We start from the raw sequence: 15,077 nt of genomic DNA, 5'->3' as shown, positions 1-15,077 counted from the left end.
CACTTTGTCTCTGCCCAGTTGTAAGGTGTCGTGATACAATGGCAAAAGGCAGGCTTGTTTCCAGGTCCTTTTAACTTGAATTGTTGCTACTTAAAAACTATAGCTCTGGCAGCACTTCAGTGCATCAGGTTTGTAGTATATTGGCAAAGCTGTCAGCTTTCATGAAACTATGAGATCTGTATTTGCTTCCTTCAAGCTGTGATAAAATAACTCCATCATAGTATAATCTTCCCAGTTAACAACTGATACTACATGTCTTTACAAAGCTTAAAGCTCCTATTTTTTACTAAAATGTACAATTTTGATTGATTTTGGCATTAACAATACTTATTTTTTACTTGATTCAAGTTCTTTGATGTAAGTAACATTGACATTTGGGTGGGAATGTATTGCTGTTCTGAGACACTATGTGGGAAAGACGTATGAAGGTTCATGAGGTATTAATTTGACACTTCATATTTCAAGTCTGGATACAAACATTCATTGCCCTCTGTTGACTGCTACTTATGCTCCACTTCTAAATAAGAAGACATTTATCTGAAGTTTTTTATGAGATGTTGAAATCATGTACAATTGTAACTTTCCTCTGTATTGTGAATATTTTTACTGTTTCTAGTGGAGACCTAAAATTCATCCTTCTTTCAGGTTATACATTCAGAGGTTGGCCTTTTTCCTTTGATGAATGATGTAGGAGCAAAAGCCTTCCACCCACTGCCTTACTGGGCACTGGGTTGTTAAGTCTGTTTTACCCCTAGTCCTGCCAGCAGTCATCATGGACCTACCTTGCCCTCCTGAGAAGATTTCAAAAATGAGTACTTCAGAAGAAGTTTAGAGCCACTGTGGGCCCCTAGTTTATGTAGAACGTTATTCTCCTCTGGGAGAGAGCTGATGAAAGTTAAACTCGCTTTAAGGTTTTTTCATATTGGGGCTGGATTCTCATCTGCCTCAGTTCTTAGGAATCAAGTAATTTGTCTGTTTGCCTCAAGGAGAAGGATGATGTAACATGGTAGACTAAAATATATCAGGCTGCTTTCAGAGGTAGAATATTGCACTAACATGTGGGTCTCAAGCTGGCTGCAGCCAGCCATATCCCATCTACTTCTGACCCTCGTGTCTAGTTGGCAGAGTTTTGTAGTTGCAAAGGGAGAAGACCCTCAGTAGAGTAAAGCAATGAATCCTAAATCTTGCCAGTTTATCTTTTTTTGCTCTTTCTTACCTCTCTGTTACAGGTCCTGCTCAACTAGCATGACCTTGAGCCAGGCCTTTCTTCCTCATAAGCACTTCAGTGTGATAACTCCCTTTACCCTCACTAGGGAGGGATTTTGCCTTATACTATACCCATCTTATTTCTGATTCCCTTGTTCTTGGCTTCTGACTGGTCATGGGCCACAATATTTGACTCTCCCTGTAGACCTGGGTTCTTTGTGTCTAACAGCATGGTGGAGCTGGCAACATTTGCCTGTTCTGTGATTCTTCCATTACATGAGCCACAAAGCTATGCAATACATGCGAAGATGAAGAATTATCAAAGAAAAAACTTGGAGCTCTGTATGTGTGTCTTGTTTAGACACTGAAACAATCTACAGAGAATAACACCCATTACCTTCTGTCAGTCAAGTGGAAGTGAGAGGTGCACTCATTCCTTCTGTTAAAGGCAAGAACCACATCCCTTGTTCCTGCATGTGCAACCTGAGCAGCAGTCCGTCTGTTAATCTTCGCTCTGCCCACCTGTGTCCACAATGCCTCTCTTGCCTTGCAGAAACTGTGTGACACTTGAAATCAGAACTGGTTCTGCAACTGGACTCACAACAAGGAGGCACATCAGATGTTTTCTACTGAGCATTTCTTTTAAATTGTAACTTTCTTTTCTGTCCTTGACTCCTAATCCTTCTGCTGCATAAAAGCCTTGACGAGGTTTGAGAAGGACTTGTTTGTTCCAGTGCAGGAGCCAGGAGGACATAATCTGATTGGAAAATAACTCAGCAGCAGGTACCTCATTCCAGGATCCTCATCACCTAACTTACCATACACAGCAATTACTAACACAGTTCAAATGAGATTTTGTGACCCCCTCTCTTATAGGATCCATTTGGATGCAGTGATATTTGAGGGGGGGTTCAGTGTGAGGAACTGTGAAAACTGCAGCAGTACTTTCCTTGCATTTTGAAGAGATCCCAGATTGCTTGTGAACTTCACTTCAAGGTACAGCATTTACTATCGAGGCCTCTTTCTGATGGCATAAACACACACCATGAATCCCATTCAGTGGGCCAAAGATCTGTAATAATCTCTCAGGAACTGAGAGTTAGATGAAAATTACAGTTTCCAAACCAGAAAGGTCTTGCTGTTACCTAGTACACTTTTAACACAGAGGGGCATTTTTTACATGTGAGTCTTTGGCACTAACTTCTTAACCACCTTTTTCTGAAACTCTCACAGTTGGGAGTTGCTTTCTCAGATGAAGGATAAATTACTTATGAACACATAAACATAGTTATTTTTTTAATGCTTTGTGTATTAGTGTGAATAATATGGCCCTAAGCAAATTTCTCTTCAGATTTTAGACTTGTGAAGGAACAATAAGATCAATGATTCTAAAAGGGGTTATTTATTGTAACACTTTTGTTGTGTCTTTGCAGAGCTTGCAATTTTTACCAATGAAAATGCAGGGGAATTCTCAAAAGCAGTTTAAAATAATAAACTTGTCTTAAGTCGAGAACAGATCCTGTCAACCTATTGGCTCCTGCTTCTGTTTTGAAAGGAGCATTACTGCACCAACAGCCATTTTTCTGGTGAGAGTTTCCCATGGGTTTTCTCTGTGAGTAATCTCCTAAGTTTTGACCAGATCTTAGACATTGACATTATTGACATTAAAGCTTCTGAATGAGTCCTGTGCATAACATTTCCATGCTGTACAGCTTGTATGACAGGTTAACATAAAGTCTTGACATCCTAAGATTAGCTGTTTCCAGCAGATGTCACTGAGAAAGAGGAGAGAAGATTTAAAATAATAATCCCCATTTCAGACTGTCTTGTTTTAAGTTTTGGTTTTTTGGTTTTTTTTCCCCAAGAAGTGAAATGATCTATAAAAAATCTGAGTAATTAATGTACATTATTTCTTGAATTGAGAATTTGTGTAGGATGGAGATCAAAATACAGAGCATACACAGTGAAGAATGTATGCTTGTCCAGGGGAGCTTTCTCCCATAAAGAACCTACAGCCTGTGGGCTTGTCCTGCACTGTGTGCAGGGCATCCAGCTGCTGTTGAAGCTTGAAATTGTCTTCTTGTACCCTAACAGGTTTACCACAAACATGTCTGACCATAAATTAAGCCTTTTGATTGAGGGCCACCAAGGAATATCACAGAAAATCTTTGGATGCAGAATAGTGAGCAAATTCCAGAAACATGAGCATAAAGGAGGGTCTCCCCACAAGGTTTGTTGCAGGTCCATGCTGGGAAGTTGGCAGGCCTCTGAAGCACTGTAGCCCTGTTCCTGGATCCAGCCTGTCAGTTACTACTTTATTGCATCCCTGTCAGCAATAGGGAGCAACACGTGGTGGCTGCAGGAACCTCGGCAACCTACCACCCAGAAAGTGGGATGTCATCTATACTACCAAAAAAACTGCCTCTACCTTCATCCTGCCTGGAGTAAATGGCATCCCATCACAACTGACTCACTGTTCCTCTCCAGTAGAGCTCTTTGGAGGATGGTGGTCAAAGCAGCTTGCAGATTTTACTACCTGGTGCTGGTGCAATATCAGACGATACAAAAAGGTTGGTGTCCCCAGCTACTGGAGATGCAGGTTTAGCTCAGGCTTAGAGACAGAGAGAATCTCTTTGTTTCAGTCGGCACCATTAGCAGGGCTGCAGGCTGAGCTCTGTCCTCACAAGCATGTGCCAACTCTTTTTTCCTCTATCAGGACAGGAACCTGCACACAAGTTCAGGGTACCTGGCTTGGCAAATTACTATCAAAACAAAAGATGAAACAGAAAATCAGAAGACACACAGAAAAGTGTGCATGTGAAAATGGCAAATCTGCTTAGAAATGTAAGATCCATAAAAAATATAAAATCACACAGTGACAACTTCTAAGCTAATTTTAAGCATAGACCTACAATACCGATTCCCCTTGTTCATTCAGGGATCAGACCAGGTATGGTGATGATCAGAGCAGGCTGGCTGGCAGTATGGATTCCTTGATTCTTTTCCAGAGCCGTAGTCAATCCTTTGGATCCTGCTGTTTAAGTAACAGCAACTGCAATAGCCACAGTCATGTTTTTGAACAGAATATTTGGATTAGATCCCAAATGAGCTCAGACAAGCCAATTACCATCCTTGCTATGTCTCATCTGCATTTGGTTTAGTAATATTTTTTATACATGGCATCTGGGAGTGTGCCGCAGAGCTGACCTTGGCCTGGCCAGGTAATGACAACAACGGGGGTGCGACAGATGCCCCTCACAAGCTGTGCAAATCCCAGCTACCAGCAGTGGTTCGGCGCAGGAACAAAAGGCAGCAGCATGGGTCTTGGGGTGAAGCAGGGATGGCTTTATTTACCCATGACGAGGACCCAAGATCCCAAGACCCCAAGACTAGGGGACCCCAAGACAAAGACTTGGGGCAAACAAGAGCTTTTATAACCTCACTCGGAAGGAGGGGTTTTTAGGGTAACAAGCCGGTAGGGGTACAGTTGGGGATGGGTTGAAGGTGGGACATTTTATACTTGAACCTAGGGAGGAACTTAACTTGGGTAAACCAATAGGGTTCTAAAAGACACAGGATAGAGAGGGAATTTTCCAGAAGGGAGGGCAGGTTCAAAGGAGGATTGACACTCCGGGGGAGGCAGGGACAAGAGGGATTGACAACTGGGGAGACTGGGGATTAACACTTGGTAGGGAGTGGCTGGGTGGCAAACAAAGAGATTGACATCTAACTGAACTGAATAACAATGAGGGAGTATGCCTAATTTTAGAAACACAAGATACAAAATGAGGAGCCTGTGCCACTCCAAAGGCAGGGGGAGGACAATACAGGGGAATTACAAAACCCACGGATCAAACAGTAAACAATACCACAAACTAAGCAATGAACCTTTCAAACAAAGAAACATACTGCAACAGGAGTGGTGATTAATGATCAGAATGGGGTTTTGAAATCCTTGAAAGGAAGTGGCTGCATCGGTACAATGTCTAAATTTTTTAAAATTATACATTTTTCTCTTAGTGCCAGTATTTTATACATTGTAAACTCTTCAGCACAGCATGACACTCCAATCCCATTAAATTTTATTGAACAGTTAACCAAAAATCTGTGTAGTTCCAAAAAGAAAACTAACCACAAGTATGAGCACAAGGAGTGGTTTTGTGAGCTCTCTTCTGGGTCTGTGCAAGGATACCTGGGTGCATATGGAGCCCTCCTTACTCCCTTGGTGCAGGCTACATCGTCTTGACACATTGTTCACAAATAACCACAGGAGATCATCTTGTGTCGTGTGTGGCTCATTTTACAGCAGCAGTTTTTGTTTGCACAGGAAAGTTGGCATTAGAAAGCACTCCAGGTGCCCAAAGCCTGGTTTGCAAAGAAAGAAATTGATATTTACTGGTTCCACTGCTGTGGTTGACAGAGGAATTGTCAGAGTTCCTGATTTGTTAATGACTTTTGCCATGGGAATGTTTTGTGTCAGTGAATTGGTCTGAGGCTACTGAGTCTGCATTAAGCCTTCCAATAGTATGCCTAACAAATTCAATAGGTTTGGAGTCAGTAAACTGCAGACAGACAGAAACAGTGCTCACAATTGAAGCGCAATATTTGTCTCTTTATATCCTTCTAAAGTAAAGCTAAGCAAGTAACAAAAAGGTGTTTCATTAGTATAAATATTTCCTGATTGTGTTCAATCTCTTCTTAATACTTAAACACTTTTCTCATTGTTGCTTCTCTTAACCTGTAAAGTCACAGAACTTGTGGGCTTCTTTGCTTATAAGGATATCCCATGATACTTAGACGCAGAAATTTCTAAAAATAGTGAAACTCTCCTCTACACAGCCCCCTAGGAAAATATTATGATAAGCCCAGGCCACAAGCAGGAAGCCTTGAAAAGGAAAGTAAGACATACCTCTCTGAATCTGTACAAACCTTAGGAAAGCACAGTGTCGCCCTGATTTTCTAGGATTTTCTAAGCCTTCTGATGTTTACCTCCTTGTGGAGAACTTTATCACACACTGTCTGGAGATAACACACTGTTTTGCATTCCTTTATGGAAGAGGAGAGACTTGATAGACTGTTGGTTTGACTAGTCGTATTGGAGAGGTGGCACGGTCACCCTCCAATCCACTGTCACTTTTGGAAAACTATAAATGTTGGAGTCAGAAAGTAAACTTCCTCTTTTGTTCTTCACCTTGGAGCAGCGGTGTGCGTCTGGTTCTTTCGTGTTTGATAGCGACTGCACAGCTTAAGAAAGAGACTACATTAAGCTTTTCTTTTTTACAAATCAATTTGTCTATCCAATGTGAAACACATGTCATAATCCATCCAGGTAATAGAAACAAGGAAAATATCTTTCTGTGATCCTGCTGCTTCTCTGCACCCAGATGTGACCCTGGCAAATGATCAGAGTTTTGGTATACATTTGTTGGTCAGCAGTATGCATCAATAAGGCTGTCAGGGAGCTGCTGCTTTTCCTGCTTGCACATCCATACTGAGACAGAATTGCCTGAACAATGGGGCATCCACAAAACAACAACACAAAATCTATTTAATATGAAGTATTTATAGATGGGAAATTGAAGACACCATGACTTAGATCATCAAGATAATAATGTTCTTTGGGTGCTCTACTCCTAGGATGAGTAGCATGGTAATGCTAAGGGAAAGGAAGAGGTTAGAAACCAGAATTTTCTGGGAGTGTTCATGATTTCACACTGTACATCAAGAGTATTAACACCATCTGGCTTCAGTGTCTAGCTTAGTGGCCTTTGGAAGGTCAATACCTGTAATGTAGTAAAATCTGTCTCAAAGGTTCTGGCCACCTCTGCAAACCCTGTTCCACAGTTTTTGTTGTAGTGTCCAAAGGGAGAAAGAATCCTTACTTTTCAGCACCTTGTGTGTGTGGTAAGAATATAGAAAGAGTTGTTGTGCATGGGTAATTTTAGGTGGCCTTTTATTAGCAAATTCTTTTCTTGCAAATTAAGGACAACTTCCAGTGCTACAGGTGAAACCCTGTTTTTGCAAAATCATGGCTAACCACATGAATATCAGTTTTGTGAATCATGGGGAAGGAGGTTAAAAAAAATTCCCAAACTCAACCCCAAGCTATTTCTTGGAGTGATTCACCATGAGTGCAGTAAGCAAGAGGAAATCTGCAGGTACGTGCCCTCATCTTTCAGGCCTGCCCTGAGAAAACTTGCTGTTATATAACTCAGGACAAGGCTGGATAATGGCTTACTGAACCGAAAAACATAAAATATTATATGCTTCTGTGAAGTTTTGGAAAACTCCCTTGCCTCTGTGTTTTATGTTCTGTTCACTAAGGAGCTCATGTAACCAGATATCATGCTACACCCTGGAGTCTGTCAGAGTGCAAGCATTGTATTCCAAACCCTGTAACAACCAAAAAATACCCCAACCCAAACAAACAAGAAAAGAACACCCAAACTCCTGACTTCTAGCACAGTGCACTGAGGACATTTTTCTAGAGGACTGTTTTCCAACTAAGAGAATTGGAAGATATATGAAAAATCCAAATAATATACTTTGCTCAAAGTTGAACGGAATTTTGATATTTTCCTTTAACCCTTGTACTATGTCCTCTCACTCTAACTTCAATTGCATAGTGGCCTTTCCACGTGGTTTCTTATCTCCTAAGTGTGAAGCATGCTTTTAATGGGGTCACTTAGAGTTTTTTAAGGATAAAATATATGTGCTACATATTACATATTTAACAGGAAATTGAATCATGAAGTGGTCTTAAACTACTTTTGATGGCATAGAAATAGCTAAGCAAGTGTTCCAAGTAGGAGAGTATTCCTTAGGTCAAGGTTCTTATTTTGATCGTGGTACATGTGGAAAAATCATCATCATCATCATCATATGTTCACAAAAGCTGCAATTTACTGGAGCAATTGTAGCAGGCTGGTACATTCTGTGTCTGGTCAGACCTCTCACCTAGGATTATGTACCTTCTCTGTGGTCTGTGTTGGTGTGCAATAAATATTCTGAACAGAGGGAGGTACCCACATGAGATTGCCCAGAAGAAGCAATGTGTATTTCCTAACATGTTCTGAAAAGGCCTGGAGTAGGAAAAGCAGAGTGCTAGCCTACCTTTCAAAGAATTTTCAATGTCAAGTGAAGCCTGGAGCTAGAAAAACATTTTCATACCAGTCAGTCTGTTATATGTATAAAGCTGGTATTTTGCAGGGCATTAAATATCTTTGCCATATTTGAAGTAATTTTCTCTTGTTGGTGCCAATTAAAATACATGCTGCATTTTCTGATCGTTGTTACTTACTCCTGACTAGCTCCCTGGTCATCGCTTTCTTTCTCTCAGCTTGCAGTTCTCAGGGACATCTCATTTTTCCTCTTGATAATTCACTTATTTGTTTTCCATAACATCTAATCCTTTTCAAATTCTTGGCTTCATTTGTTCTTTCTAAGTTGTAGTCACTTTTCATCACTCCCATTCATTTATTGTTTTTTCTTATCAAATTTGTTTTCTATTTTTGCTTAACCTCTCTCATTTAGTATTTTTCTACTCTTGTCTAAACAAAATTAGAGTCAGGAGATAAAAGGGCACTTCTGTCTCATACATTCCTTTCCCAAGAGACCAGGATTGTTCCCATTAGTGCAGAACCAGACTTATTCCTCGATGAGGCCAGTTATATACCAAATTTTCAAGCCCAGTTTTTAATTCCTGAAACAGAAGAAACATATCTCAAGTATGATTTTTTTTTGTAATGATCTAAGAATTGGTATGAGATGGTAATCTCATATAATTAGTTAGTGATTGATTAACAAGGGTGAAGGAACACTAATGCAAGCTAAAGGATGATCTAGAGGAATGACAGCCATGAAAGCTCTTGCCAAATAGCTGTTATTTCCCTGGTGTCCACATGGACACTTGCCTTCTAATTTCATTAAGTTTTGGATGGAAGCTGTTTTACTACTGTGAAAATTTTGGAACTGTGGTGTAAACTTATTTTTATTTTTACTTTTTTTTTTTATTCTAACCAACTGAAATAGACAACTTAGTGTTCCTAATCTTAGCCTCAGAAAAGCCAAAACATTTAAATTTTAAATTCAGCAAACTTAATCTCTACATTTATACTGAAACAAGTGCACCCAAGCACACACAGTAGCTTCCATTATTTATGCAAATTTAAGCACACGAGCTTGAAACATTAAGCCAAAATCCCCTCAATATGAAACCTTTGAACTTTTCATACTTTCTCTTAGTCATATTTTTCTGTCCTAAGGGCAAAAATGAAACTTTAAGGACTCTCTCTTCAAAACTGTGCAGAAGGCAGGTGCAGCAGCACACTCAGAATCTCTTGGATGAGGCACTTTAAACCTCAGGCCTTGTATTGCAGGGTGTAGGTGAGTGCAGCACAGCCATCACCCCTTGATGTGCAAGACTGAAATGGCAGAAATCACAGAACTACTCCTGTTCCCTGAGAGAGTGGATGGGAGAGGGAACTGTTGGCAATGCAGAGAAACAGCAAGCCTGGCAGTACTGCCACTGTTGGTTTTCCTCAGTGCTGGACTAACTGAACACAAGGCTGCCAGCTGCAAGGGAGATTTAGCATGAGATGTGAAGTGCATGGAGACCTTATAAAATGTTCTTGCCAAGGCTTGCCTGATAACCTCTAACCCACACAGATACAGCAATGCCTTGTGACATCGGGAAAAATAGACATATGAAAATTCCCTGTCCCTCCATTAAAAAAGATTGTTTCCAAAAGCAATATGGAATATTTGAGAAAAGCTCAGCTAGGACTGACCATGTTTCACAGGTGAGCTCCCCTTCTGTTCACACCTCCTGGTTGGGAGTTAGCATCCACCTGAAGGTCCTTTGCTACAAAAGTACAGAGGCACGAAGTATGGCTATTCCAGCTGAAGATGCAGCCCTTCCTTCCTTCCTTCCTTCCTTCCTTCCTTCCTTCCTTCCTTCCTTCCTTCCTTCCTTCCTTCCTTCCTTCCTTCCTTCCTTCCTTTCCTTCCTTCCTTCCTTCCTTCCTTCCTTCCTTCCTTCCTTCCTTCCTTCCTTCCTTCCTTCCTTCCTTCCTTCCTTCCTTCCTTCCTTCCTTCCTTCCGTCACTTCCTTCCTTCCGCCACTTCCTTCCTTCCGCCACTTCCTTCCGCCACTTCCTTCCTTCCGCCACTTCCTTCCTTCCGCCACTTCCTTCCGCCCTTCCGCCACTTCCTTCCTTCCGCCACTTCCTTCCTTCCGCCCTTCCGCCACTTCCTTCCTTCCGCCACTTCCTTCCTTCCGCCACTTCCTTCTGCCACTTCCTTCCTTCCGCCACTTCCTTCCTTCCGCCACTTCCTTCCTTCTGCCACTTCCTTCCTTCCTTCCTTCTGCCACTTCCTTCTGCCACTTCCTTCCGCCACTTCCTTCCTTCCGCCACTTCCTTCCTTCCGCCACTTCCTTCCGCCACTTCCTATGCATATTTGATGTCTGATGTTGTCTTAGAAGTATGGAAAATATTTTTTAAAGGCAGTAATTAACTTTTGATTTGAGGAGGAACTTGGAAAGGACATAATGTTTAGCTTATAAAGTAAATCTTGCTTTTAGCTTTTTTCATTTCATCATAGCAAACGCAAAATATAACAGGTGGGATTTTATTAAGAGCAGGGCAAAGTTGCCAAAATCCATTTGTGTTAGATCTTGAATCAGCTAGCAACTTGTGTTCTAACTCCCCTCACTGTGTGTATGTAATTTAGAACTCTAAACAAAAAAACTCTGAGAATTCAGGTTCTGAAATCTATCCAGTTGCTCAATGCAAGTAATGATGATGACCAAAAATACTCATATCTCCCTTTTGTGTGTCAGCATATTATTCAGTTGTCAAAAATCATCCAACTGTATTTAATTTCATTTTTGGTTTTCTGAAAATATGAAATAATGTTGAAAGAATTCACAATGACAGTTATTCCCTCTCTCTTCTGCATGGCCTAGGAAACTGATTTACATCACCAATGTTACAAGAAGAGAGAAGGAAATTGTCTTAAAAATATGTAAGGGAGAAATTACATGTGAAGGGAAAATTTTGCCAATGCTTAAAAAGAATGAAAAACCTAATGTACTGATCTTTGGGCAGTCATTACTGTCTCAGCAATGCAGTCTCAGGAGTACATGAAACATTTTCAGAATTGAAAGGATTGGAATTTTATTGGCACAGCTGCCCATCCACACACAAGGACTGCCTTGTAAACTTCAGTGTCTTTTCTGGGAAATATGGGACATACGCAGAAGTTTTAAAGAGCGTTGACAGAAGAAAGTTGTTGCTTAAGCCTCATTTATAATAATGAAGTGGCGGGTTCTGTAATAAGTTCAGCAGTAGACAAAATGTTCTAATTTGTGCTGATCTATTGTAGCAGTGGGCCCCTGAACGAGGAATAATGAGCATTAACTCCATGATTGCAGAAGGCTGATCAATCGCTTTATTCATACTGTACTATACTATACTATACTATACTACTGAAAAATCCATTGCCCTTGCCAGACAGTCCGATACAGCTTTGACCTAACTGGTCAGTCATTCAAGACGCCATCACCAGGGTCCAATTAAGAAACTACCTTTTGGTAAACAATCTCCATAACACATTCCACATGTGCACAACAACAGGTGCAGCAAATGGAGATAAGAATTTTTTCTCTGAACTTTCTCACAGCTTCTCAGGAAAAGCCTGGGAGGTAATTATGTCTGTCTCTGTTCAGAGTATATGTGATTACCACACTGATCCGCTTCTTGAATTCAGAGAGGGATAAATTTACGACTTTAGGATGGATCCTGAAATAGGGTTTGTGTGGAGAAAAATTCTCTCTGAATTGTATCAGACTCTGTGGCAGACTATCTGGCAGGACTAGAGAGATGAGTAAGATTTTATTGGAGATAAAGGATCAAAATTCATAGGTAATTAAAAGAATCCTGTGGCATCTTGTTCTGACTTTAGGCATATAAAAGCTTTCTGATCAAATATCTCCCAGAATATGTGTTTTTTAAAATATAACCTAAGACTGTGTTTGTGTTAACAGAGGTTCTGCACTTTAGACATGCTGAAAGCCCCTTGGACTTGAAGAATATCCTGAATTTCCACTCTCTTGAGCAAGAGAAGAAAATATTCAGGACCAGGTAGGAAGTAAAAGACACCTGATTTACTGGTCTCAGAAAATGAGGAATCTTGAGATATATTAAAAAACCTTACATTTTGAAGTCTTGAAAGTCCTCAGAAGTTCAGAATGAGGTTTCATTGCTTCTTAGGTCAAAACTCTTAGAAATATGCCTGTCATCAAGCCCTGAATTAAATATATCTTATGATAATCTGATCGTATCCATATTATAGATCGTATCCATATTATATTACTGTCTTAGCCTTACATATGTTTATGATAGTGCCAAGTATTCCTTTTATTTCCCCCGCTGATGAAGTACAGATGTAATAGCCTATGTTAGTAGAAGGGTGATGATTGGGGTATGGAGGCCTAAAATTATTGACTTTTGCCCTTTTTACTCTTTTTACCCCATATGTGTAACACAATTAGTATCACTGCTGACATTTATAGTACTTATGGTGAACTGCTCCAGATCCTGGAAAATCTCCAGCAGGAAAACTTGCTGTATATCTGATTCTATTCCTAGTAAAGGATGTGGAATCACACCAACATAAATACTGATACAAGTTCTCTCAAATAAGGGCATCTGACAGACAGCATGTATTTCTTTTGTTTGTGGATGGAAGTAAAGCTCAAGAGGGTGTTAGGATTTCTAAACCTAGATTTGCCTGTGTGTCTTCAAGAATCATGTGTCACAAAGCATGAATTATGCACCAGGTATAAAGAGGTGCACCAACCTTTAAGAGCCTAGAAAAGACTAGCGTAAAATGTATTTAGAGTGCTTTCAATTAGTTAGCTAATGACAAAACAGCTTACTAAGTAGTTAACAAAACCCCTGTGGTTGTAGCCTAAGATGGATGCAGTTAATCCACTAGTAGTTCTATACTTTATTGTGGAACAAGGTTGATGTCTTGTTGAGACCCCAAAGCAGAAATGGATTTTCAGAAAAGCAGACACATATGGTTGAAACAACAGTGTGATAAGGAGTTAGCTGGACATGAAGCCCAGTAATCTTATGCTAGTGAAAGAAATAAATACATAACCTAACTACCTAAAAAGTGGAAAGTTGTACTGTTTAAATTATTATTCTGTTTGTATCAGAAGATGTGGTCATTCTTTAGTAGAGAATGGGAACTGAACATGATGTTCAGATGATCTTAGGTGACCCTTTACATTTTGCAAGCCAGAATGGAAGTCCATGTATCCTGTGAGCTCTTGCAATGAGGAGAGGGGAGGGGGGGGAGGGGAGGGGAGAACTAAATGATGAATGATGATGGTGTGTCAAAAGTTGAAGTCAGACACAGAGGGAAAAAGCAAGCAGCTGTCTGGCACAGAGGAAAGTCAGTGGTGGTTTCCTTTTTTTTTTTTTTTTTTTTTTTTTGCCAGCTAGCATGAATACCTAATGTTGAAGACTGTGAATGAAAGGGTTCTTATCTGTCTTATCTGTGGCCAATCCAATGTTCCTAAATGTGCAAGTAAATAGTAATTAAGGATAAATGTTTAAGATCTGAAAGTGAATCAGTGATGCTTTAGTTTGTAGTGATTCTTTGGTCAGTAGCTCTTCACAGTAGAGACAGTGGAGGAAATGTTGCAGTTTGTCCTGCAGTCTGGCCTCTCTTCATATTCCTTCCGAACAGTCTGTGAGAACAATAGGCCAAGCCTGTAAATAGAAATGCTGCTTTTGCATGTCATCACTACTTGATAAGTATAAACATAGCCTGTTCTTACTTAATTCCTGCCACAAAAGACTTCTGTTTTCCATGTGATTATATGTGAGTTTATAGCACATGTATTGAAAAACTTGGCACCTGCTTTTGAAATGCAGGTAGCAAGAAACAAGTTTGCTCATTTGTGATCGTATATCTCTAAAACACTTCATAAAGTCTCCAGTGAGATGATTTGCAGAAGCATAACAGAAGCATTATTCCTGAGAGATCACTGTCTCTGGGGTCTTTTCTCCATGTTCTTGTGGCAAAGTTCCATGTAATATGTGGTTACTGAAAGCTGTCCTCAGATGGTCTTCAGGATTTCCTAGGCACACATTCCTGAAACTGAACTGGGATTACAAAATAGCTAATTTGAGAGTCCAGGTACAGTTTAAAATAAATTCTGTTCTATCTTAAATGCTTCCAATTTTAACTTTTTCACTCAAATGGCATGAATTATGTACCAAAGCCTACCAGCTGAGCCTGTTGTCATGCACCTTTCTGGCTCTTAAAAAAAATGAAGTAAAAAGGTAGCAAACAGCTCTCACAGAACAGCAGGAAACATTCTCAGAGCTTTACAAGCATGCAGGTGTGGAAGCAAAAGCAGTAAGTTAGGGGGCCAAATAAGGTGGATCAAGTTACCTGTTTGTTTAAAAGAGAAGATGGATCAGTGCAGCTCTGGACTGGAGACTGTGCTAGGGGGTGACTGACCTCTACACTGACTGAATGAGGAGTGAGAAATCTCTGTTCAACCATGTTTACCCCTGGGTAGACTACAGGGCAAAATGCAGGACAGGCCTCTTTCACACTCTTTCCCCTTGCCCATGCTCCTCAAAGTCCAGATGTGGCCTGACCTTTGGTCTGTGTGTGATGTGTCTTGCAGAGAGCCAAAGGGAGCTGAAGCTCTCATGTTCTGCTGTTTGGGTTGTGCCATGGGCCAGTGAGGATATAAACAAGGGTGGGGAAGGAGAGAGCTTTCATCAGCCTCTGATCTCCTCTAAGGAAGGCAGGGAGCCCAAGAGCTGAAAACATGTCAACAT

The sequence above is a fragment of the Haemorhous mexicanus genome, chromosome 2, assembly GCF_027477595.1.
Source record: "Haemorhous mexicanus isolate bHaeMex1 chromosome 2, bHaeMex1.pri, whole genome shotgun sequence".
Classification (NCBI taxonomy): Eukaryota; Metazoa; Chordata; class Aves; order Passeriformes; family Fringillidae; genus Haemorhous; species Haemorhous mexicanus.
This window is presented reverse-complemented; position numbering follows the sequence as displayed.